This window comes from Hemicordylus capensis, chromosome 4 (assembly GCF_027244095.1).
Source record: "Hemicordylus capensis ecotype Gifberg chromosome 4, rHemCap1.1.pri, whole genome shotgun sequence".
In the NCBI taxonomy this organism is placed as follows: domain Eukaryota; kingdom Metazoa; phylum Chordata; class Lepidosauria; order Squamata; family Cordylidae; genus Hemicordylus; species Hemicordylus capensis.
In genome coordinates, this window is record NC_069660.1 from 249,273,369 (window position 1) to 249,297,861 (window position 24,493).

At 41.7% G+C, this 24,493-nt stretch overlaps 1 protein-coding gene across 6 annotated transcripts in view; it reads right to left on the reverse strand.

Moving 5' to 3' along the window:
- CDH2 (cadherin 2) overlaps nt 1–24,493 on the reverse strand; it is a 183,761-nt gene that overhangs the window by 109,943 nt on the left and 49,325 nt on the right. The gene's annotated exons all lie outside the window — the stretch shown is intronic.

Consider the following 24,493-nt stretch of genomic DNA (forward strand, 5'->3'; position numbering starts at 1 on the left):
TTTCAGTGAAACACCAAAAAAGTTAACACCCCTTTCTTATTTGCCATAAAATAAATGCTGGGAGTTTGTGCAACTAAATACATTCCCCTTAAAATATATGCAGTTATTTTGGGCACAAAACAGTCAAAGTGAAGTAGTTTGTTCTAAATCCTGTGGCTGACATCCTAACAAAGCATGTGCATTTCAAGGGACTGCAGAAGCACAATGGGAGCTCTCTCTCAACTCCCCCTTTCCTCCTGCACACACACTAAAGCAGTTCATGCAATCGTTAATTGGGTAGGACAAGCATCCTATCCAGCTTTGGAAGCTTTGCGCAGTCCCAGTTTTTGATCATGTGCTAGCAAAGAGCTAGGTCGGAGGGCAGAGTGATTGTATGTGAGACAGAAGTTGGGTAGGACAGCTTTTCTTCTTACCTTGTCAAAATGCTGCATGGAATTGCATGGTAGGATGGCATGATGCTACATAGTTCTTGTCTCACAGAAATCACTCTCTCTGCCCCTACCTAGGTTTTTGCTAGCACACGATCAAAAATCGATAGTGTGCAAGGCTCCTGAAGCAGAGTAGGATGCTTAACCTACCCAATTAATGATCATGTGAAGTGCCTTACTGTTGCAGTAAGCCGTTCGTGCTCTAGAAGGGTTCTGTAGGATGGGAAACACATAACTGATCCTCAGAGACATGTTTCCAGTCTTCCAGAGTCTTTCTGGAGTGTAAGCAGTACACAGAAGTTTAAGGGTTCTTGAGCAACAGAGTGGATGGATTAAAAATGGGGGACTTGCACAGGGGTTTTTGTCATGCCCCGCCCCCCGAAACATGAACTCTAATCAGCATGTCAGCCAATGAGTCTTAGGGCAAATCTAAACTTAGAAATGTGTGGCTGTCACTGAAAACAACTCCTTGTCTCATGCTGACTCTCTCTACCTTGTAACATTTAGCAAGAACAAACAAGTGACATGACATCATCATGCTCCAAATTTCCCCTTCCTGTGTTTCTAAGTAACCAACATAGTAGATGAAATTATCAGTAGTTGTTTAAAAGGCCTGTGAAAAATAAAAAGATCTTCACTCAGCAACAAAAAGGCAACCAAATAGGCACCACAAAAGCCATGAATTGACAATAAGGAGCCAGGTGTCTAAGAAGGGCAGAATTTGAATGTGCCTTTCCTGAAGGTAAGCCACAATTACAGCCATACCTTTCAGGACTTCGAACTGGAATGCGCTGGACCCTACTTGGAAGCGAAGGAATTTGTGGTGCTGGGGATGAATTGAGACATGGTAATACACATCCTTGAGATCTATGGAAGCAAACTAGGTGTTCAAGTAAAATATATAAGAGAAGGAACAAAAGGTGGTGTGTGTTTTTTGTTTTTTTGTTTTTGTTTTTTGTTTTAGCTTAAATGGAAGGCATTCAAAGAGCTGTTGTTCGTTCGGCAGATGACAAAGGACTGAGAGGAATCTGAAGCAGCACTACAGAAGAGAGAGGATCTACCACCAAAACACAGCAGAGGAAACAGTTTGGAAGGTTCCCAAACTGGCTACAGCACAGGTGAGAAGCCCATAGTGTGAACAGAGACCACGCAGAAGAATCACATGTTGCTACAAAAGCACTGTTTCAACAAGATGGTTTGTGCCAAGGCAATTTCAGGGGAAAGCAGTTTCTGGGAAACTGTGACCATAGAGGTCTTAAAGCTACAGTTCATCTTCATTCTCAGGGCCAACCTGGACATTCCCTTAAACACATCATTAGACCTGCTGAAGCCCAGAAAGAAAAAGCAGCCGAAAAGGAGGGAAATCCAGCTCATAACCATAGCAACATGGGGTGTGTGTGTGTTTTCTCTTCACGTCACCTTCACGCCAAAAATCCTCCTCCTCCCTTGAGCTGCTATATTTATTTATCTCAGTATTATTTCTAACGCCACCATTCACTACAGTCTCAGAGCGGCTTACAAACTGACAGGCTGTGCACATGACCCAAATGTACCTTGCAGGGGAAATGCTCAGAGGAAAGCAGAAGCCATCCTGCCTTGCCCCATGTGGGAGGAAATTCCCGGGCTACCCAAAGAGGCAGTATCAGGATCGGCCACAGTCCCGGTGATTCATATGAACAAGCCCAGATAGAGCTGCTCATGTGAACAGCTTCTAAAATAACAATAAAATGAAAACACAGTAGGAACAACTAAAAACCATAAATGGCCCCAAAGTGGGGTCTGTCCCTGAAAATGGGGGATCAAATGAACTGAGGACCTGAAGCATATCTCTAGGTGATATCTCTAGGTGTCTCTTCTTCTCCACTAGTTGAGTGCAGTATCTATCACTTTGGGTAGCCAATATTTATTATCTAGGTGTAGGATTTTTACTGAGATTGTGAGAAAATACTAAGCTGCAGGCTAAAATGACTATAAGGCTGACTCTTCAAATTCCAAATAAGAAAATGAAAGAGAGTATAAACAACTGACAGCTTTACTTAAGCCTGCAATCTTGTTCAGAAAATGACTATCCGCTTGAATTTTGACGAAAGCATCCTCTCAAGTTAAACCCACAAACATTCAACTAACTGGACAATTATGGGTTTTGACGACAACATAAACAAATGTGAAACATGGATACTTAAAGAGAAAGTTGCCTGTTAAATGGAGAAGTTATTTTTTCCAGACTATAACCATTGTACATGTGTTCTTCTTTATTACAGAATAAAGGCACATATTCACAAATACATTCACCAGTTTCCCAGGGAGAATCTGGGAATATGCTTAGAGAGAGGAGCAGACCTGTGAAAGTTTAAGGTGGAAAATGGTGTAAACATGTTAATGTAAATAAAATCAATCAACAATTTTAAAAAAAGTTTGCTACCATCACAATGCGGCATACAATTTGTTTCAACGCCTTTATGTAGGAATTCCACTACTATTGTCTATATATGTAATCCCACTGATTCAGTTCCTGACAATTTTTCAGGAAAGAGCAGAAGTTACGGATGGGGCTTGCAGTGGAGCCTGTTAGTAGGGAAGAGAGTGTGATGGGACCTTAGCTCAGAATGGGGTTGAGCACTGTTCCCTCTAAGGCATGAGCACGTGCATACGCTCACACGTTTTTGGATTTCCACTCAGTTCATTTTCAGTCCTGCTCAGGTTGAATCAGGAAGGTCCCATTCTGAAGGCAGGTGTGCACATACTGCCTTGATACTGCCACCCAGAACAAAACTCATTCCGCACAGAAATGAAACAAATTAGAGTGACTACTGGGGTTCAGCTGAAAATAGTTATTTCCACTGGACATTCTCCAAACTAATTACGTTTACCCCATACTATTCTGAACTGGACTTGAAGAACCTCACCCACCACTACATTTCACATTCTACTGCAGCCAATAATTAATCTGCCCCTAATTTTTAAGAATGTAGATGTACCCTAAATAAAGATTCACACCAGACAGCCAGTAATACCTAAAATGGCCAGTCTTGTATTGTGTTTTTGAAGTCTCAATCAAGCTATCAATAAACCAAACTAACACAAAATCTTATTTCTTTTTTCTATCTTTTAAAAATTTATCCCATAGTATGAAGTCTACAAGTTGTAAAACCTCATAAGATGATCTAATCTGTAACCCTTGTAGGCTTTTTCCTCCATCTCCTGAACACTGCAGGTTCAGAAGATTCCAAGCCACAGTACTCAGAATTATCTGAGCTTTCAGTGCTTTTCTAAGCATCAAATTCACGCAAAAACAGAATACATAAAGGCTACAAATAAACCAAGCAAGCCCCCTTTCCTCTGTTTTTTTTTTTTTTTTTTTTAAATTGCCTGGTGCACCTTTAATATTTATGGCACTGGAAGTGTTATCTATCACAATTTTATTTCGAGCTTTTTCCAGCAGTACACCATATGGTTTACAAAACTGGAGTATTATGCTTTTAATTATAACTTTTGGTATTCTGATACTGAAGCTCATTGAGTAGGAAATGGTTACAGATGGCTGACTCGTATGGTGTCCTCTGCTGTTATGGATGGATATGGAAATAGATATTCTTCTTACAGTCAGATCTAGGAACATCAATTGTCAGCAGCTGAAGGAGGGGCTAAAATCAGACCTCAGTTAAAACAAAGCTAGCCTTCAGTTTATCACCAATACTGAGGAAGAAGCCAGAAACTGCTCACCATTTGTCATCACTGCAGATGCCACAGGAGAGCATTCATTGTTGCAACCAATGGAAAGACCAGAGCCAGATTTCCATTTCCTCTATTATTGTACAATTGATATTGTTGTTCATACTGATCATCTGTAATTGTTTTGTGAAATGTGCTAGCCCTCTAAGGCAAGCTAATGTTGGGCAGAGTATGGAATTAATAAACTGGTTACAGTCCAGAGTCCCATGTACGAAGGGCCTTTTTCTTCTCTGGGAGGGAAACAGTGGGCCTTTTCAGCATGTACACAGATGTGCTGTATAATGGCCCAGTGATGTAATATATCACATGTGCACAAATATACCTGCAACAGGGGCAACTTCCCGCATGCCTATTACTCAACAACTGATGATTTGTCCTGTCTACTGATTTCCTTTAAGTATATTTAAAGTTTGCCACATTTATTTAGTTATTTTGTACCACAATCAAAGAAGAAAGAATCCAATGTGAGAAAGATAGGAAAAATACATTAATGATGATACATTACTACTTCTGCTAAAGGCAATGGTGTAGCAAGGACAAAGGCGGCCTGTGTTCTCATAGACAGCATTCTCCATTGTGCCAGTGCACTGCCTACGCTGGTGGCAGTGTGCTCCCTACCCCGTCGGTGGCATGCTTTTTCTTTTGATGGCGGCAGCAGCCTCCCCCCATGGTGACAATACACTCCTACCACCTGCAGCTCCAGGCAGCTCTGCACTCTGATGACACAGGGTGCACCAACCCCTTGGGTTCAAGTTCAGAACCCCAAGCAGCCGAGAAGTGGCAGCAGGCAAGCTGCAGGAGCATGGCACACTGTGCACCACAAGGGCAGTGCAGTATGCTGCGGCGGAGGAGAAAAATGGCTGCAGCACAGCAGCAGGCAGCAAGAGCACAAAGGCAAGGAGGTTGACAAAGAAGGTAAAGTGAGCAGGTGGCCCTGGAGGCAGGATGGTGCATGTGCCCAATTATAGTATCACCTCTGGCTAAAGATGATGTCCAAAACACACATCTTTCTCTGGAAAACAAAGCATTTAATCATTCTCCATTTTAGTAGGTAGTAGTTCTCTATGATAAAAATGCCCCATGTCCTTTTGTTTGACTTCAGTTGCAAAGATGCCTATATGACATCCAGTAATAGATTTAGCAAATATGCATGGTCAATACACATTACACCCCAGTACATTTCAAAAGCACTATCAATCACAGGTAATTGCACTAATCTGAGGCACTGTAGCTTTGAGGCAAACAGCCTTCCTTATTTATTTACCTCTGTAATCACAATACATTCTGTCAAAACAAATGAGAACCACTTTCTACCTTGATTAGGAACTGATAATACCTGCCTGAAGAATTCCACAAGGTGAATCCAACTGGTCAGAGTGAATAGTCTGTCAGTTATGATAGTGGTGTCAGAACAACGACTGGAAAGACTTCAAATATTCACTTATTATTCTAACTCTAACAACAGAGGTAGCATCTGGAGTGGAAGACCACTACATTTCAATTTCATTTTCTTTCAGCTAAAACTGTCTTTAAGGTAACTTATTTTAAACTGAAACTGTATTATTGATTTCTTAGTTTTCTCTTTTCATGTATTTTACTGTTTTACTAAGGAGAGATTAAAAATCAGCCACATCCTGAAATTTACCAAATTTCAAAAGTGTGCAAAATTTCATTCACATCTAAAAGTTTAAGCTTTTCCAGAGATCAGGAATAATCTACTCCTTTTGTCTTTAAGGCAGAGCTTGACAAATCTCAACTGCCAGAGAGTCACAGCACCTAGAAATTTAGAAGTGGTGCCTAAAATATGCTATTCAGGAGGCAGAGTTATTTAATGAAATCTTTATTTTCCCCAGGCAGCCCGGTTTCTGTTTCAAGCGTTACTTGTAAAGGGGATAAGGAGAAGCCCATTTACACACACACACACACACACACACACACACACACACACACACACCAAAATGTCCATCAACAAGTCCATTAATTAGGAGCCACTGTCTGGCTCCTAATTCTTGGACTGGCTCCTAGATCCAAAGGAAATTTGCCAACGCCTGCTGTAAGACAGAGCTACTAACAGCTTTAAAAAATCTACATGTAGAGTGGGATAAGGATTTCCCCCCTCTATCAGATTTTATTAAACTGTGAATCTGTAGCACAGGCTATTACAAAGCAGTCACTTGGGCTATATCTATATACCAACTATATCTATATACCATATATACATATCTATATACCAACTAAACTGCAGTAAATTCCATAATTAGTGTACTTGTGAGTCTCTTTTTGTAGTCTCTTATACACGAAGTTGAAAAGAGGGAAAGCAAACTAAGGGCTTATTCACAGGTACATTTACATCACTTCATGTTTATTCAACATGTAGCCCAAGTGGTAAAATGTTAATGTTTTAGAAGCATTGTGATTCAGCAGTACCAAGCCATATGGATCTTGGCCTGAGATGTTCTATCATGTCAAGCAAGATTGCAAATGAGTCACCAATCATTTGTACATCATTCGCCCATCATTGCAGTCATCGAACAATGAACATGAACACATCAATTCATTTTCAGAGATGTTGGGTTTTATGATAGAGTTCTGGGAACTTACACAACCTTAGGAATTGAGTTAATGCTTTCATTCTTAATTAGTCTCATTCAAATCTGGACACAGTAGGGGCTAGTAGTGAAAGCTAGAGGGTGGAATATTGTCAACAGTGTTTCCTACTCTACTAACAATCATTATGTTCATTAAACAGCAAACCAGAAAGATGGGCTCATCTGAAACCATATAAAGATATTTAAATGACGTTTTACTTTCAATTTCATAAAAAGAAAATATTCTTCTATGATGTAGGACATTTTAGAGTGAGAATTTGTACAAGACAGAATTAATTCCAAGTTCAGTGTTCACTTTTTTGCTGACGACAAGCTATAGAGTCCAGCCAGTAATGAGGTCTTGCAATTTCTGCAGTGTCTAGGATTTTTAAGAAGTTAAACCAGAATAGTGCTCCTAATGAAAGTTGAGCAATATAACCTAATGGATATTGATGGATTGTGTTATTATGTAGCTGATCAACCTTATTCATTCACTCCCTTGTTTGCTGCGACCTGTAAGAAAGATCAAATTATTTAGACCCATAGTGCAATAATTTATTGTAAGGCAATTTACCAATTAATTTATAAACTGAAAAAGGGTCCATATTCTTTTTAGATGATTATTTGTAGTGTAAAACTGAATATAAAAAGAAGCAAATCCTGCTTCTTTTTCAGTCAGGCAACGCAAGTCCTAAAGTCATGCTAATTCACTATTTCCTTGCTAAACTTTAGCACAACTAAATGAAGGTACTCCTTGTTTTCAACTAAATGAAGGTACCCCTTGTTTTCAACTAAATGAAACATAAAATGGCTCCCAAACACAAAGTGGTGGCTGGAAATGATTTCTGAGGTCATTTCTGGGAACCCTTGACCCGCGGATATGCAGGTTTAACCCTTTCCCTACCATTTACCCCCACATATACTGAGGTTGGGTGCTAATTACCCAACCATAGATACACAAAACTGCGAGTGCTGGACCCATGATTAACAAGGTACTTCTGTATTTATCTATTTTCATAGCATGCTGCACTAACGTTGGTAAGCAAATTCACAGCACGCAGTCCAAGGTTTAATAAGACCAATTGAACTTTTTAGTCGCTTAAACTGGAGAAGTACTCTTCCGGTGAGGAGCATAACTTGATTTTATTATGAATGTTACTTCTGTTTACAGGTGGCCCTCATTATTTGCAGGGGTTCCGTCCTCGCCTACAGGTGCAAATATGGAAACTGTGAATAATGAAACCCAGTACCCTTCATGGTAAAAAGCTCCATTACCACATAATTACAAAGCCTTTTTTTAGTCGTGTGATGCAAATGTCGGAAGAAAGCACTGTTAGATCTTATCATTAGTGAGAGAATATAGGGGTGGAAGCCTTCTGTTGACTATATGGAACCCAGGGTTGATAAAAGGATTTACATTAAATTTAAAAAACCAATTCATAAAAAGAGAATCTAGGTCAAAGGAATCATCATGAATATTAATTATAGCTTCTAATTATATTCTACTAACATGTCAACAGCAGTATATGGGGATAAGAGATAACAGACATGACCTATTATGCAGGGGATGTATATGCAGCACATACACGCATGCATGCATGCACACACACACAAAATCAATCCCTTGCTCCCATCCTCCTCTCTAAAAGTGCAAAGACAATGAAGGTCATTAAATGAATAGTGGATTTGGGGGGATGGAGCAGATCTGAGTGGGGAGTCTGGATATAAATGCAAGGGGAGGGGAATAGACCCCTGCTAACTGGGCAAAGCAGCACCTTTTTAACATGGTGATTCTCTTTATTTAGCGGGGGGAGAGTAACTGACCCTCTCCACAACCAGCACAGCACCCCACCCCCCAGTGACTGTTGCTGGTGTCTGTCTTATGTTTCTTTTTAGATTGTGAGCCCATTGTGGACAGGGAGCCATCTTATTTATTTGTTGTTTCTCTGTGTAAACTGCCCTGAGTCATTTTTGGAAGGGCAGTATAGAAATCTAAGTAAGCAAGTAGATAGATAGATAGATAGATAAACCAGAAATGAACAGAACATATTCATGCAGTCCTGAGGAAACCACAGGCTTACCTCATTTTCCACAGACTCACCATCCATGATTTCGTGTATCTGCAGTCAGGTAATGGACACACAACCTCAGCATACGTGAAAAAATCCGGCCAAAGGAGGGGTCAATTCTGCTTGTACGTGGGTCAGGGTGGCCAAAATTGACCCCAGAGATCATTTCCGGCCACCATTTTGAGCACAGGAGCCATCAATTTTTAGCTGAAATTAGGAGACTTCTGCACTTGTGGGGGGACTCCTTGAACTCCTGATGGCCCACGGAGTATGGTAGGCAATTTATTTGGCCTGTTTTCTGGGAATCTAACCCCTGCTTTCCCATAAACTCAGTGACTCATTATTCACAGTTTCATTACCTGCGGTAATCTGCAGAAATGGAACCTCCGCGGATAATGAGGTACTCCTGTATTTCCAAGTGTATCGTCCATTGTAGCAAGGAACATTGGTCTTACCTGTGAAGGGTTCTTTTTCCCTGTAGCTGGAGCTCATCAGTATGGGATCAGTAAATGAGCATGCTCAAGACAGGCTGGAAATAACTGGATGCTAGTTTCTCTCACCAGAGGGCGCTATCCCCAGTTCCGGAACGGAACTGAAAGACTGAGTCTAAAAGCTGAGACCTTGCTGGAGGAAACCAGAGAACCCAACTACAATGTTAACCAACTCAGGAAAAGGAAAAACAGGAAATGTTAGAGAGAGACAGATATGGAAGGTAGGTAATCTAAAAGCTAGAACCCTGGAGCTGCCTCCACCCAAAAACAAACGTATAAAAGACGACAAGACAACAAACTCCCTGACGAAAACATCTGGGAGGGCCTGATGAGCTCCAGCTACAGGGAAAAAGAACCTTTCACAGGTAAAACTAATGCTCCTTCCCCCCCCCCCCGTACTGGAGCTCATCAGTATGGGACGTGCCCAAGCAGTATTCCGAGATGGGTGGTATAGGATGTTTCAGACAACCTGTTGAAGTATCCTACAGCCAAAGGTGGTCTGTGATGAGTCAAAGAAGGGAATTTTGTAATGACGGATAAACGGAGTGGCCGAACTCCAAGTAGCTACTCTGCATATATCAGACAGTGGTGCTTGAGTAGAGAAGGCCATGGACGCCGCCACACTACAAGTGGAGTGGGCTGTAATTCCGGGAGGAACTAAATTCTGAGACTCGTAAGCGAGCTTAATGCATGCTTTAATCCAGGCTGCCAACGAGGTCTTAGATGCCTTCTGACCTAGATTACGAGATTGGAAGGAAACAAACAGGACATCCAACTCTCTGACATCCTTAGTGCGTCGAGTGTAGAACTTTAAGGTGTGGCGGACGTCCAGATTATGCCAGAGCTTTTCCTTGTGGTGGGAGGGATTGGGGCAGAAGGAAGGTAAGATGATTTCTTGAGTGCAATGGAACACTGTGTTAATCTTTGGTAAAAAGGTTGGATCCAATTTCAGGATAGCCTCATCAGGTTGAAAAGGCCATAGTTCCTTGCGAACCGAGAAAAACCCCAGCTCCGAAACCCTGAGGGACAAGGTGATGGCCACCAGGAAAAGAGACTTGTACGAGAGGATCCTCCGGGGAATAGAGCTCAAGGGCTCAAAGGGCGGAGACGTGAGAGCGTGCAAAACCTTATTAAGGTTCCATGAGGGAAAGCAAACGACCAGGGAAGCAGACAAATTTGCAGCCCCTCTGAGAAACCGAGAAATGTGGGGGTTCAGGGACTGGGTACCAGGATCCGCAATGTCCAGTACCAACGCCAGGGAGCAGACTTGTCTCTTCAATGGGGATGGCTTCAGTCATAATTCCAAGACAGACTGGAGTAAAGCCAGTACTCAGGAACCCCCACTGAGATTGGAGTGATGTGATTCCTATGGGCCCATCTGGAGAAAGCTGCACAGGTGGCTTGGTAGATGCGTTGAGTAGCTGGGCAGCGAGAAGCTACGATGGTATCTAGAACCTAGTGAGAATATCCACTACTGCCTAGTTTTTGGTGCTCAACCTCCAGGCGCAAAGTTGGAGCCACCTAGGGTCTAGACGGCCTATGGGCCCCTGAGACAGGAGGTCCGGTCGGAGTGAAAAATGCCATGCAGGACAAATTGATAGGTTGATCAGGTCCACGAACCACGCACATTGTGGCCAGTGAGGGGTGAAAAGTATGATCTCCACGCCTTCCAGTCGTAACTTTCTGATGACCTTCAGAAGAATAGGTGTCAGTGGGAATGTGTAAAGTAGCCCTGGGGGCCATGGAGATGTGAGAGCATCTGTGGCTTCCACTTGTTGGGACAGAAACCTGGAGAAGAACCGTGGTACTTGGCCATTGAGAGGGGACACGAAGAGGTCCACCAGAGGAATGCCTAGACATAACCTTCATTTTATCTTTGATTTCCATCAGGACAGGATCTAGGGAAGGACCAAAGAGGTTAGTGTCTGAATAGGAAGGCGCTGTTAAGGCAATCTTAGACTTAAGAGTCTACTTGCCATCTCAGGGGGACTGCACAGACCAGCCTGTTCCCCCTCAACCACCACCACAGGGGAGCTGCTAAGAGATGTCAATGGGTCACCCACCGGGTGATGGTCGTCCTTCCCCTTTTTAGCTTTTTGTTCCTTAGAACGTGGTTTCGTCCGCTTACAAACCGCCTGGATAAGCAGACGCTCACTGTGGTGAACTGAAGCCGAAAGCTTCTTTGCCTTTTTCATCTTGCCCCCGTTAGCCTCCTTGCTGTTTCTGGATTTCTTTGAAGTCTTACGTGGTGATAGGAGGTGGCCTGGCACCAGTGCCTCCGCCAGAGCAGGAATGGGTGCAGCGACAGAAGGCGCTGAAGGCACGGAAAGGACGGGCAGCAAAGCTCGGGCAATCTGGTTAGGGAACAGAGACCCCTCCGACAGAGAGCCTCTGAACACTTCTTTGGCATGGGCAAGCTCCATGCTGGAGACTAAGTGCCGAGCCACAAGAAAAACGTGGAACAAAAAGTACAAGAACAAACCAAAGTCTAAAAAAAGCCAATCAGCCCAATTGTTAAAGAAAAAACTGTTTGCAAAGGTTGTGAAAAGCAACAAAAAGGCCTACAGCAAGCTTCTCCCCGCCCCTGAACACTCTAATAGAAGAGGATAGGGCAAGGGAAGAGTATTCCCAAGCTATATCAAAAATCCTGTAGAACAAAACTCTCAGCATGTGAGCCTCGAGCAGACAGGACCGGAACTGGGGATGGTGCCCTCTGACGAGAGGAACTAGCGTTCAATTATTTCCGGCCTGTCTCAAGCATGCTCAGTGACTGATCCCATACTGATGAGCTACAGTACAGGGGGAAAGGGAAACACCTATCATGGCAGCAGGCCATAAAAGAGACCCCATGTGGGAATATTTTAATGAAGTCCCTTTACCTGTGGGTAAGACAGGCATGAGTGTGAAATGCCAACAGTGCAACAAAAATGCAAGGTCTGGTTGCCCAAATGAAATGGCATTATGAGAAGTGTGCACCTATTACAGTGTGTACCTACCTTTTAATAACATATCTGAATATTATTAAGGTTATATTAAACAACTAGGATGTACTTTTACTAGAAAATGATTCAACAGAACCTTCCTGTCTAGTTATTTATTTATCTGACATATTTGTATACCACCCAGAACTTTAAATGATCAAAATTGAGTACTTCTGTGAAGCAATTTAAATCATGATTTAAATAGATTTGATTTAAATCAAATCAACCCTGACAGAACCCAAGCACTATAACAAACTATGGCCAATAAGAAACTATTCTTTCTCAATGTCATTGATATCATGCAAATTACAATAAAAAGAAAGGTCTAATGGTATAGGATTAAAACTACAATGGCGTTCACGGGTTAAGAAAAAAAGAGAATTTGAATTAAAAGTGGGGGGGTTTGTATTTCATACTATTGGCTAATTGTCAAACAGTGATTTATGCATTTATTACGGTATAATAGCAGAAAAAGAACATCTTATTAACATATATATGCATCTCAACATTGTTGCATATTAATGGCATTTCAGATGGCAATCAATTAAACACTCTTTTCAGCAAAAGGCAGCAAAGTAATTTCATTCTGAATTATCATATAAATATTTACTTTATATCCAGCCAGTCTATGTTATGCTCTTCTCAGGTCTCTTTCAGCACCAGTTATAACACAATCCACACCCATATGTGAACCCTGGATACTGTTTTACAGAAACGTGCAATCCATGAGGATATGGCAAATCTTTGCATTTTAAATGTCTGTGGAAAAATGAGCTTTCATTTATTCAAAAATGTACACAGTCCACACAACTCAAATACCTTAAAGGACATGAACCCTCTTCAGAGGCACCCACAACGTTAAGTGTGCAAGCAGCACACAGACGGATAAGAAAACAAGTCAATAAAGAAGCATGAAAGATCCACTTTTACAGGAGTTGACATGTGGCCAAAGCATATGCGATGAGGGAAACTGAGGTTACAATCCTCATGTTCCCCCTTCTGATGCTAATGCGGGGGCGGGGGGAGCTCAGCAAATGCAATTGATGAAAACTGCCCATCCCTCCTAGGATCAATTCAACATTAGAAGCATAAGCATTGTGTTAGTCTGCATGTCAGGCAGTATAAACAGATTTTAGAACTAATTTCAGAATTTGTGGTAATCTGTTTTGTGCAGGAACAACAATAATCCCAATATTTCTTGTAGTACTAGAAAAGATCATGATAAATTCAATCTACTTTCCTTCTCTAATTCCAACTCATTGCTTCAGATAACAGTAGGGACCTCCAGAATCAATGGAAGCATGTGTGATGGATGGCTTTAGATAATCAAAATAAGCATCTCATCTGCTTTTTATCCCAGATTGCAATAAAGATGATGAACACTGAATTATCCAATAAAAGTAATACTTTAATCCATTTGTATTCAAAGTTCAGTTTAGTTTGTCTTAGCTACCTACCTATTAAAGCACTCAAAGTTAACATCTGCCAACAGCAATTTTTAACTATATCCAGTAAGTTTAAAATGAGAGTTAAGATTCTTGACATTTTCACTCGTGCTCTGAAAACAATGGAAATTGCAAGTTAAGGTGCCCATCTTAACTCCTGTGCCATATAAGCTGTAAAGACTTTGTATAGTCTGGTATACGTTAGTGGCTTTAGAAATGATGCTCCATGACCCACACTTTGCCTTGGTCTTTCAGATGGGAAATGGGCTGGGGAGGGATGAATCCAGACAGATACTTAAAAGGTGCAGCTTTCCCAATCATTTCCTAGAGATGACCCTGATGAATTTCTGCATAGTGCATCTCTGATCAAGGCAAAATGTGGGTGCATGGAGTCTCATTTTTAAAGCCATCGTCAACTTCCCCATGATCCCCATTGCCCATTAAGATCATCTGGAGAGGTCTGTCTGCAGCTGCCACTGGCTCTTCTGGTGGACACGCAAGGACAGGCCTTCTCTATTAGTCTCAAAACTCTGGAATACACTCCCTGTTGAGATTAGAGCCTCTCTATATCTGACAACTTTTTAAAAGTCCCTAAAGACTTATCTTTTCACTTAAGCCTTTTAATTTAACTGTGCTTTAAATTGTTTTAAGGTTTTTATTTTATTTTAGGCTGTTTTGTGGTGTTGTGAACTGCCCAGAGTCGCAGTTTGAAGCAGTATACAAATCTGAGAGAAGAGAAGAGAAGAGAAGAGAAGAGAAGAGAAGAGAAGAGAAGAGAAGAGAAGAGAAGAGAAGAGAAGAGAAGAGAAGAGACATACCGGACTGTTAACAAGTCTTTACAGCTTATATGGAGCTGAAGTTAAGATGGGCACCTTAACTTGCAATTTCTATTCTTTTCAGAGCACAACTGAAAATGTATTTATGTTTCCACTCAAGGGCTTCTGCATTTCATTTTTTCCACTGATCACAGCTGAACCTGCCACACTGGGGGTGTCTCCTAAAGTTCCCTCACATGCTGAATACAGCTTGTTGCATCAGTTGTTTTTGTAGGGAGCATATGAGGGTGGGTGGGTTGTCTTCAGTAGAAGAGGGCTCGGAAGTGTTAATGAATACATGAAATTTGTTCTAGGTCTACTTAGGTAAAAAGCCAAAGACCTGACTTTTACCATTTATATTAATCTGAAATGTTATAAACACTCTGAATGTCTTCTATTCCATTTCTCAGATGAATTCATAGTAGAAACAACCTTAAACCTACTTCAGTTTGGGACTGAAATCCAGATTGGTGCTCTGTTTTGACATTAGGAATTAACTCCCTTGCATTATAACTGTAAGAGATTCATCTCAAACTTTACACTAAAAATATGCCCACAATATGGGATTACACAAAATCCTTTACAGGCTATCACTCTGGCCTCAAGAATGCATTTTAATTTCAAAACGGTTACTTCAGAATGGATTTGTAATATGACATCTACTATAACCAATGCAAGAAAATTTGTTAGGATTTCATGGGTTTATACACAGAAAGGCATATGCACTTTGAGCAAACAAATAATATTAAAAAATGTAAGTTCATTTCCTAGGGCACTTCAAGTTCATACAAGGGATTTCCAAAATTTGAGCAGAAGAGAATAAAACGTGTAGTCCAATCCTTATATAATAGGAAAAAATCTTCAAATCGAATGTTTGTTGCACTTATAACAGAGAAACAGACACCACCTTGTCTGCTGCAGAGATTCTTAGCAGGGAATTGGAGCACAGCCTTCATTACAGTACATCGATCTTACTAAACAAAGGGATCTGAATTTATTGATCTAGCCCAACTAAACCCTGAACTGTTTGCCAGACCATGCATGATATGCAGCTCTGGCTTACTTAACAAGAAAGCAAAACGACACTTTTTTTGTCCTTAGTCAAACAGCAGTACATTTTTGCAAAACATAACTAAAGTCACAAATATGATGTACCATTAAAAATTGTGTTGGTCTGAGCTCAAGTTCTTAGGCAGTCAAATGCCTACGTTTTCCACAGAAACCCCTCTCATTTGCAGAAGCCACACAGAAACTCCTCTCATTTGAAGAAACCCATAAATATGGTATTCCGGTTTCTAATGGTGACTTGAAATTTAATTCTCACTAACAGCAGAGAAAGCCTCCTTTATACTCCACCACTGGAGAAACAGAAGTCACCAGCAATATAGGGAGGTAGAAAGTGCCTCTTTCAAAATGGCAACAGGCCACCTCTTGTGACATTTCCACTGTGTCATGGTTTGAGGGGGAGGAAGTGCTACTAACATATGTACACCAATAACTAATCCTCCCCTATAAAACTTAGTTGCTAAAAAAATTGCGTAAAAGAAATGTACTTCCTTTATCTCTGCGAAGAACAAAGCAAGAAAGCCAAACTTTTGCTTGTTCTGAGAAACAAGGATTGGCTCCCAAGCCCATTAGTGTTGACCCCTGTACCTTTTTCTTGGTCCTGCTATGTGTTCAGTACAGCAGTATTCCCTGGACCTATTTTCTTTTCTTTTCTCTAGGGTGTCTATGCTCATTCTCTACTCTTTGTCTATAAGCCTTCCACATGCCAAGGTCAGTGAGAACTCTGCAAAGGGCAGTTTGATGCCACCCTTAACATCTAATTATAATTATGAAGAGTCCTATCTCTATTTTCTAATTGGGTGCAGTCAGATTGGTAAATTATTATGCCATCATGTAACCGCTGTTCTCAATATAAAGTGTTACTCAGACCACACTGTGAAGACACCATGAGTGTAACAAGTAATCCAGATGGAGGCCCCTCAACAGCTATGATGAATATGAAACCTATAAACTAGCTTAATCTGTTTAGTAGTACAAACTGTGTTTATCTGTGTTGGTTATAATCTTATATTTAACCCTCCCTTGACTGTGTGGCTCCCTGCACCCAACCCATCACTACTCCACTAGGAATCCCTACACTGGCCCATGACAATACCAGTATAGACAGACATCCAAAAGACTAGCATAAGGTCTCGCTCCTAACCTGGAATGTGGCTGGCTGGAACCCCAGCTGGTGGGAGGTCTCCTTCATAAACTACTTGACGCATGACATCATAATGGTACAGGAAACCTAGTCATCCACAGACCTAGAACTTAATGGCTACACCTCACACTCACGGGGAGTAGAAGCCAGCATGAGCAGGGGCAGACCCAAGGGTGGACTGGGAATGTTAGTTTCCACCACCCTGTGTGCCTCATCCATAAAACTTCTTCCATTCAAGCAACATGCTATAGCAGCAATCCACTTCAGATACTGCATCTTACTAGCAATCAATATCTATGTACCTACGCAGAGACAGAAATCTCAGGACAGGAAACTGTGGCATAAACTGGAACACTGCCTCACCAACCTCCTATCCTCCTTCACCAATGCCTACATTGTGGTAGGAGGGGACTTTAACCCCAGGATAGGCCCCGATACCTTATATGCACGCCCACAATGCTGCCCACCCAGTCCAAAGCATACCTACTCCCCCTAGCACACCATTTGAAGGACAAGAAGTCAAATTGTGTTGATTTTTGTCTAGCTCAAATGTCTACAACAGACATAATCTTCACATCCTCAATGGTTCCATTGTAACTGACTGCAGAATTTACTTTCTGGGCCAGGACTAAAATGAGTGTCACTGACAAACTGTCAAGCGTGTAATTGTCTGCAGTAACCTTCTCCACTTTGCAGACTACTTTGAGGTCACACTTCAGTTCGGCAGTGACCATGTTCCAGTCAGCCTACTCCTAAAACCTTTTGCCAGCAGCTCCACATGGAGGCTCTTTACCAACCTCACATCCTACCCGTGGGAAGAACCTGCTGCATCAAGTGGTCCACCCAAATGGACAATGCAATAACTAAACAACTCTCTTCAGAACACTTTCAATCCATTTGCCGCTCTCTGCAGATTCCTTTAACTTAATCCTCCATAGCTATAGCAACCTAGTGCAGGAACTATAAAAGCACTTAACCTGCAGAAACAATGGACACCCCAAGCCACACCTGCATTGCTCCAAAGCTTGGTTCAACTCCAAATGCACTGAAGCCAAATAAATGCTCATCGCTAACTACAACACCTACAAGGCCAACACAAGTCTAGTGCTGGTGCAGAACCTCCTCAAGCAGAAGTGGCAAAACAAGCAACTTCTCAAACACAAGAAAAGAGAACATGAAAGCCACTTGGTCACACCTTCTTCAGCAGTTAGAACCAAAGACTCAGCCCTATGCTGGCACAGCACTGTGGACCACCCTAGTAATGGCCTGACACACCTGTGCAGCTTCATCTCACCAGAGACCTGGGAACGGCACTTCAATGAACTATACAAAGGTGAAGAGGTGGGCCAGGGGTGCCATCAGCAAGATAAAGAGGACCTGTCCCCATGGCCACTGGTGGTGCCAGCTCAGATCATGGACCTGATCTCCCAGCTGAGATCCGGGAAGGCTCCTGGTAACAACCTAACTCCCCCTGAGCTTATCAAGAACAACCCAGCATGGTGGGCTCAACTTGGTTCTGTTGAACTTGGCTCAATTTTGGCTGCACTGTTCACATCCATTGACAAGTACAGATGCATCCCTGAGGACTGGGTGCTTGCAGTAATAGTTCCCATCTTTTAAAGAGGCAGAAAGGGAGACCCAGCTAGTTATAGACCTATCAGCCTGCTCAGCACAGTCATTAAACTCTATGCTAGACCTTTTTACTGGAAACTAAGGCCGACTGGCTGGAACAAGAAAACAAACTGGCAGAGGAGTGGACAAGATTCAGGGAGAGCCAGTCCACAATTGACCAGTGCCTTGTACTTCAGCTCCTAATTAAAAAATACTCCACTAACAACTCAGTTTCCCTGAATGCAGCCTTCATTGATCTCAAGTCTGCCTTTGATTCCATATCACAACCTAAACTATAGGAAAAACTGGAAGCCTTCTCAACTGACCAATGCCTGTTATTCCTCATTCATACTCTGCATAAGTTATACGCAGTCCTCAAGGACACTTATCTAACTCTGTCCGAACCCATAAGGGCATCAAACATGGTTACATACTTGCTCCTTTCCTGTTCAACTTCTACATAAATGACATGATGGGCCACCTAAACTAAGCCCACCTAAACTAAGCCCCTGCTAACTTGGCAAAGAGCACCTTTTAACGTGGCGATTCTCTTTATTTAGCATGGGAAGAGTAACTGGCCCTGTTCACCACCAGCACAGTACCTCCAGTGACTGTTGCTGATGTCTACCTTATGTTTCTTTTAGCTTCTGAGCCCTTTGGGGACAGGGGGTCATTTTATTTATTTATTTATTATTTCTCTGTATAAACGCCCTGAGCCATTTTTGGAAGGGCGGTATAGAAATCGAACAAACAAACAAATAAAACAAACAGACAACTCAAGACTTCCACCCCCTGAAGCTGGCAGAGTAACATATCTTCACCCTGATCTATGCTTGCTGACAATGTGGCCACCCTCTCAAAGTCCTGCATAGGACTTAAAAGATCACTGAGGGCCCTCTCCCAATACTGCAAGGAAGATCTACTGGAAAACAATTACCATAAAACCAAAATAATGGTCTTCACTAAAAGACCTAGGATACAACTCCTGGCACATAAACGGGAATGATATCAATCAGGTTTCATGCTTCAACTACCTGGCTGTGGTTTTCCATGCTTCTGGGACTAGGAATGCCCATGGCGTTGTTGCCCAAAATGCCCAGAGAAGTGCTGCAGCCATTCTAAAATTCTTCCAATCAAAAGGGGGCCAATTCATATCTGCAGCCCTAAAGCTAAAGTCGATAGCAGCACTTCTATACAGTGCCCAGCTTGGCCCCCTTTCCAACTTTGCCCCTCTAGAGCTCATCCAATCCAAAATTCCCAAGGGCAGTATTGCAATTCCCCTGTTGTGTCTCTAATGCTACTCCGTGATTGGTAGCAGGCCTGGTGAAAGTGGAGGCCAATACTCAACAAGTGGCTGAGATTATTATCCCTGCTCCCAATGGGCGTAGCACCCTCAACATTGCTGGATGGCTTCCAATCCACATGGAAGCAATCTTTATCTGTGAAAATATTGTTACTTGGACTCTCCTTTCCTCACGTACTTTCTCTGGGTTATGAGCGGGCCAGAACCTTATCAAACAGCACATAATGAACACAGAATGCCAAATTAGATAGGTGCCCAAACTCTCTTCTTTCTGAAGGTCTAAGGAACATAACATCTGCTGGATACTTTACACAGTCAGAAGTACTTAACCACAGAAGGGCCTTTACCCTGGTTTGCTGTGACACTTTCCCCTCAGCGGTCCTTGAAGGAAGACACAGGAAGATCCCTTTCCCAGAATGTCTGTGTTCCTGCGACTCGGGACAAGCTGAAACTACTGAGCATGTTCTCCTTCACCGCATGTTCTATAGAGACATACAAAACACCCTTATTCTCCCACTACTTGATAGATCACCAGGATGCTCTGACCAATACTAATTCTCCCTATTATGCTCAGAATGTAATCCACCTATAACATACAATGTTGCCAAGTTTTGCATGGCAGCATGCAGAATTCGCCGGGCTCTGATTGCCAGCAAGAACTTTTTCAATCATTCAGTCCTACTGCTTTTAAAGTCCCAGTTTATCTTTTAAAAGTTTTAGCACTGCAGCAATTTCTAGCTTATAGCATGTAACCTTCAACAGTATCACATAGATTTTAGCCCAACCATTACATGCTACTGTTTTAGCAATTTTATAGCTCCATTATCGCTTTTTACAGACATTCATAATTTTTAATCTTATAGTAATTTCATAGTGTGCTAATAGTATGTTATTAAAAGCACTTTTAAAGGTAAAGTGTGCCGTCAAGTCAATTTCGACTCCTGTCACCCACAGACCCCTGTGGTTTTCTTTGGTAGAATACAGGAGGAGTTTACTATTGCCATCTCCTGCACAGTATGAGATGATGCCTTTCAGCATCTTCCTATATCGCTGCTGCCTGATACAGTACGAGCAGGGATTTGAACCGGCAACCTTCTGCTTGTTAGTCAAGCATTTCCCCATTGCGCCACTTAAGGTGACATAAAAGCACTTTTATTTGCTTTTAATTGTTTTTAATGTCTCCTGTTACATGTGCCTTTTAACTTATGCTGATCGGAGACCGTAACTAAGATTGATTGGTTGATATTAAAACAATGTAACTCTTAATGTTTAGCAGCTGCGGGGGGGACGGACATTCACATGGGAACAGTGGTGTAGCCTTCCAGTGGCCAATTTTCCTCCTGGGACAGATGGTTCTGCTGCCCAACAGGTGCTCCAGTGGTATCAAAGCACAGACTCAGAGATCCCAAATCTCTTTCCCTAGCTCAGCTTGTAGCTTCCTTGGGTTCCTCTGACACATGGTTCAGATAAAGTCAGCTGCTAGCCACTTATCACAGGCTTCAGCAGGCAAGTTTTGATGTGCAGAATATTCCCTCAGTGTGTGAGAGTGTCTGGTCTCCTTGCAAAACTTCCCTCAATTGAGTTTAATGTCAACACACAGGCAGTAAATGGGAGCACAGAATAATCAATGGGGCATAAAGGGCAGGCTCTCTCTGCATTTTCAGGCAGTAAGGAGAAAATAAAGAGTTATATTGGAGGAAGGAATAATGAGGTTCCAGCTGCAGCAGTAACACAGCAACATTGGTGTAGCAATAGTTACTAATGTTTTAAATAACTCGTGTTTTAAAAACCATGGAAATGGAAATTGTAAGTCAAAGCAGTCTTGACCCCTGGTAACTGAGGAAAGAGGTGCCTTTTAAAGTGATGGTTCTCTTATACTTAGCAGGGGGAGAGCAACTGACCCTACCCAGCCCAACAACCCTCCAGTGACTGTTTCTGGTCTCTACTTTAGGTTTCTTTTTAGATGGCTTATTTATTATTTATTTTCAGATGTAAACCACTCTGAGAATTTTTGTTGATGTTATATACAAACTAGCTGAACCCGTATCATCTGTGCGCTAGCACTTTGTTGCTCTCCTTGCCTCTCGCCGCAGGCCCGGCTTTACTGCTCAATTATCAGCCAACTACTCTCACTTGTCCCCCCACATCCACTCACTCACATGCCCCCTCCCCGCAGCTCACTCACTCACTTGCGCCCTACCTGTTCCTCATACCTATCTGCATATGGAATTGCCACTGTCCAATCACCACGGTGCTTCTGTTCTGTTACCTCCAATTAGTAAAGCACTGTGTGGGCGGGGCTTGCCACATATGACCTTAGTGTATTATATATAGAGATATCTGTTGTTGTAATCACCTTAATTTCTGCACCATGTCTGTATGGTTTATGTTTGTTTATTTTTATATATATATATATATATATATATATATATATATATATATATATATATATATACACACACACACACACACACACACACACACACACACACACACACACACTGGCTTTACAAATTAGTCTCCATACATCCACATTTTTCCTTGGGCTTTCAGTTTGATATTGAGCTGGGGAAGGATGGATTCAGACAGAAATGCAACAGGTACAGTTCCCCCAATCTGAGGCAGGCAGCAGCCATATTTAATGAGGGGGAAGTGCTATAGGGATGTCAAATCAGGCCATTTGACATGTACTGTGATATGTGCCAAGCAGACAGCTGAACCATTAACAATTTGAATCCAGGTCAAGTTCATCAGTCTAGTCCCAGTCTTAGTGGTCAGAGTTGAAAAAGCTTTAGACCTTACAAAAGCCTGCCTAGAAAGACCTCAAAAAAAGCTGTAAAGTGATTATTTATCGAGTTTTCATATCCATCTCCCTTCCTCCAGACTCATTAGGGGTCTATCTAAATATCCATCTCCCCTCTCTCAACTACAACTCTATCCTAACTTAACAAAAAAGAAATAATTAAAACAGCTTCCAGTCAGTTGCAGCCTCAGAGTCCAACAAGGGCTTGTTGCAGTTGGATAACAATCTCTACCACTCCTCCTCTATTCTTCAGATGGCTCACTGAGAAATATAATCTCCTTCATATATCGATGAATAAAAAGTTCCCTCACTGTTCTTTGAAAAAGAATTCCTGAGTGTCCAGTTATCAAACCATTTATTTTAAACTAGTTTTTAACCATGCAATTTTAGGTTCAGGTTCAGCTACAGTTCACTGAAAAAAACCTCCTTGAATTGGATTTTGAGTTCGGGTTCAATTCCATGTGCCAGGACTTGATGACCCTTTTAAAACAGGGACTTCAAAGGCAAATAACTTTAAAAAAAACCCTCATCACTACTAGAGAACCTCGTTATTTGCGGTTCCATGTATCCATGGGATGTCTAATAGACACCCGTTTCTAGTATCCGCAGATATGAAAAGGCAAATACCCAGGTATCCGCAGTTTCTAGAGTGCAGGAAGTGACCACAGAGGTCACTTCTGCCCTCCTATCTATCTATCTATCTATCTATCTATCTATCTATCTATCTATTTATTTATTTGATACGTTTGTTTACTGCCCAAAACGCAAGTCTCTGGACGGTTTACAACAAAACAATGAAAACAACAGATATAAAGATTTAAACATTACAATTTAAAACTTAAAACATTAAAACTATTAAAAACACAATTAAAACAATATTTAATTAAAAGCCTGGGTGAACAAATATTTAATTAAAAGCCTGTGTCTTGACTGCCTTTTAAAAAAAATTGTAAGAGATGGGAAGGCTCTTATTTCAGCAGGAAGTATTTGGTCTTAAGGAGCCATTTTGTGGCTTGTTTCTTCAAAAAAATCGGACTTTCCCCCACAATTTTCCATGGTTTTTTGAGGCATTTCTTCTGGGGGGGGGCATGCCTGGGCACATGGGAGACCCACGGAGTACACCACAGTAAGTTCTGGGCCATTTGGGGCTGTTTGGGGGGTTTTTCCCTCACCCTGAAACCTAACTTCCCTTTCCCCATAGCCATGATGCCTCGTAGTTCTGTTCAGTAGTTCTGTAGTAACTCGCAGTTCTGTTCAGTGTTCTCTCTAATTTCTTTCATCTGTGTGCGAAATGAGTTTTGTTCTGGGTGGCAGTAGTGGGCGGCGAGGAACGGAACCTCTGCAAGTAACAAGGTTCTCCTGCATATGCATACATACATATATTTATTTCTATGTACGACTGTCACTTTATTTAGAAGACCTATGTACCCTATTGCCCTACTGCACAATATCCTTAAGAGGCTTAAACAGAATAACTGGAAATAAACTATTAAAATAAATGGAAGTTTTCACCTGGATTGCCACAGGAGGAAGCCTGCCACCTATGCCTACGTGATACCTTTTTGTTCATTTCAAAAAGAAACGAACAAAAAACCCCAACTTTGATCTATGTTTTTATTCTTTCAGGAAATCATAGTAATGATGTCAGCAGAAGTATGCTATCCCAAGAAACCCTGTTTATTTACAATTTAGGCTCACAATGCAGTAAAAGATGTAGTTGCTGCAACTCACAAAATATTTTAAAACAATCCCTTTCAGCAGCTAGAGTCTATGGGCTCTCTCATTATGAAAAAACAAAGCTTAAAAGCCTTGCCACAGAATTATGGTTCAAGTGCTGCTTTGTTTTTGCAGCCTGTATGGTCAGAACAAAGCCTGGATAGGAGCAGCAGACCTTAACCTTAAGCCCAATTTGCTCAGACTATGACTGTACAAGAGTTATAGTCACACCACTTTCAGAAGTTGCTTTTCATCAGTGATTTATTGGTAAACAGCATTTCACATTAAGCATTGTTCAGGAC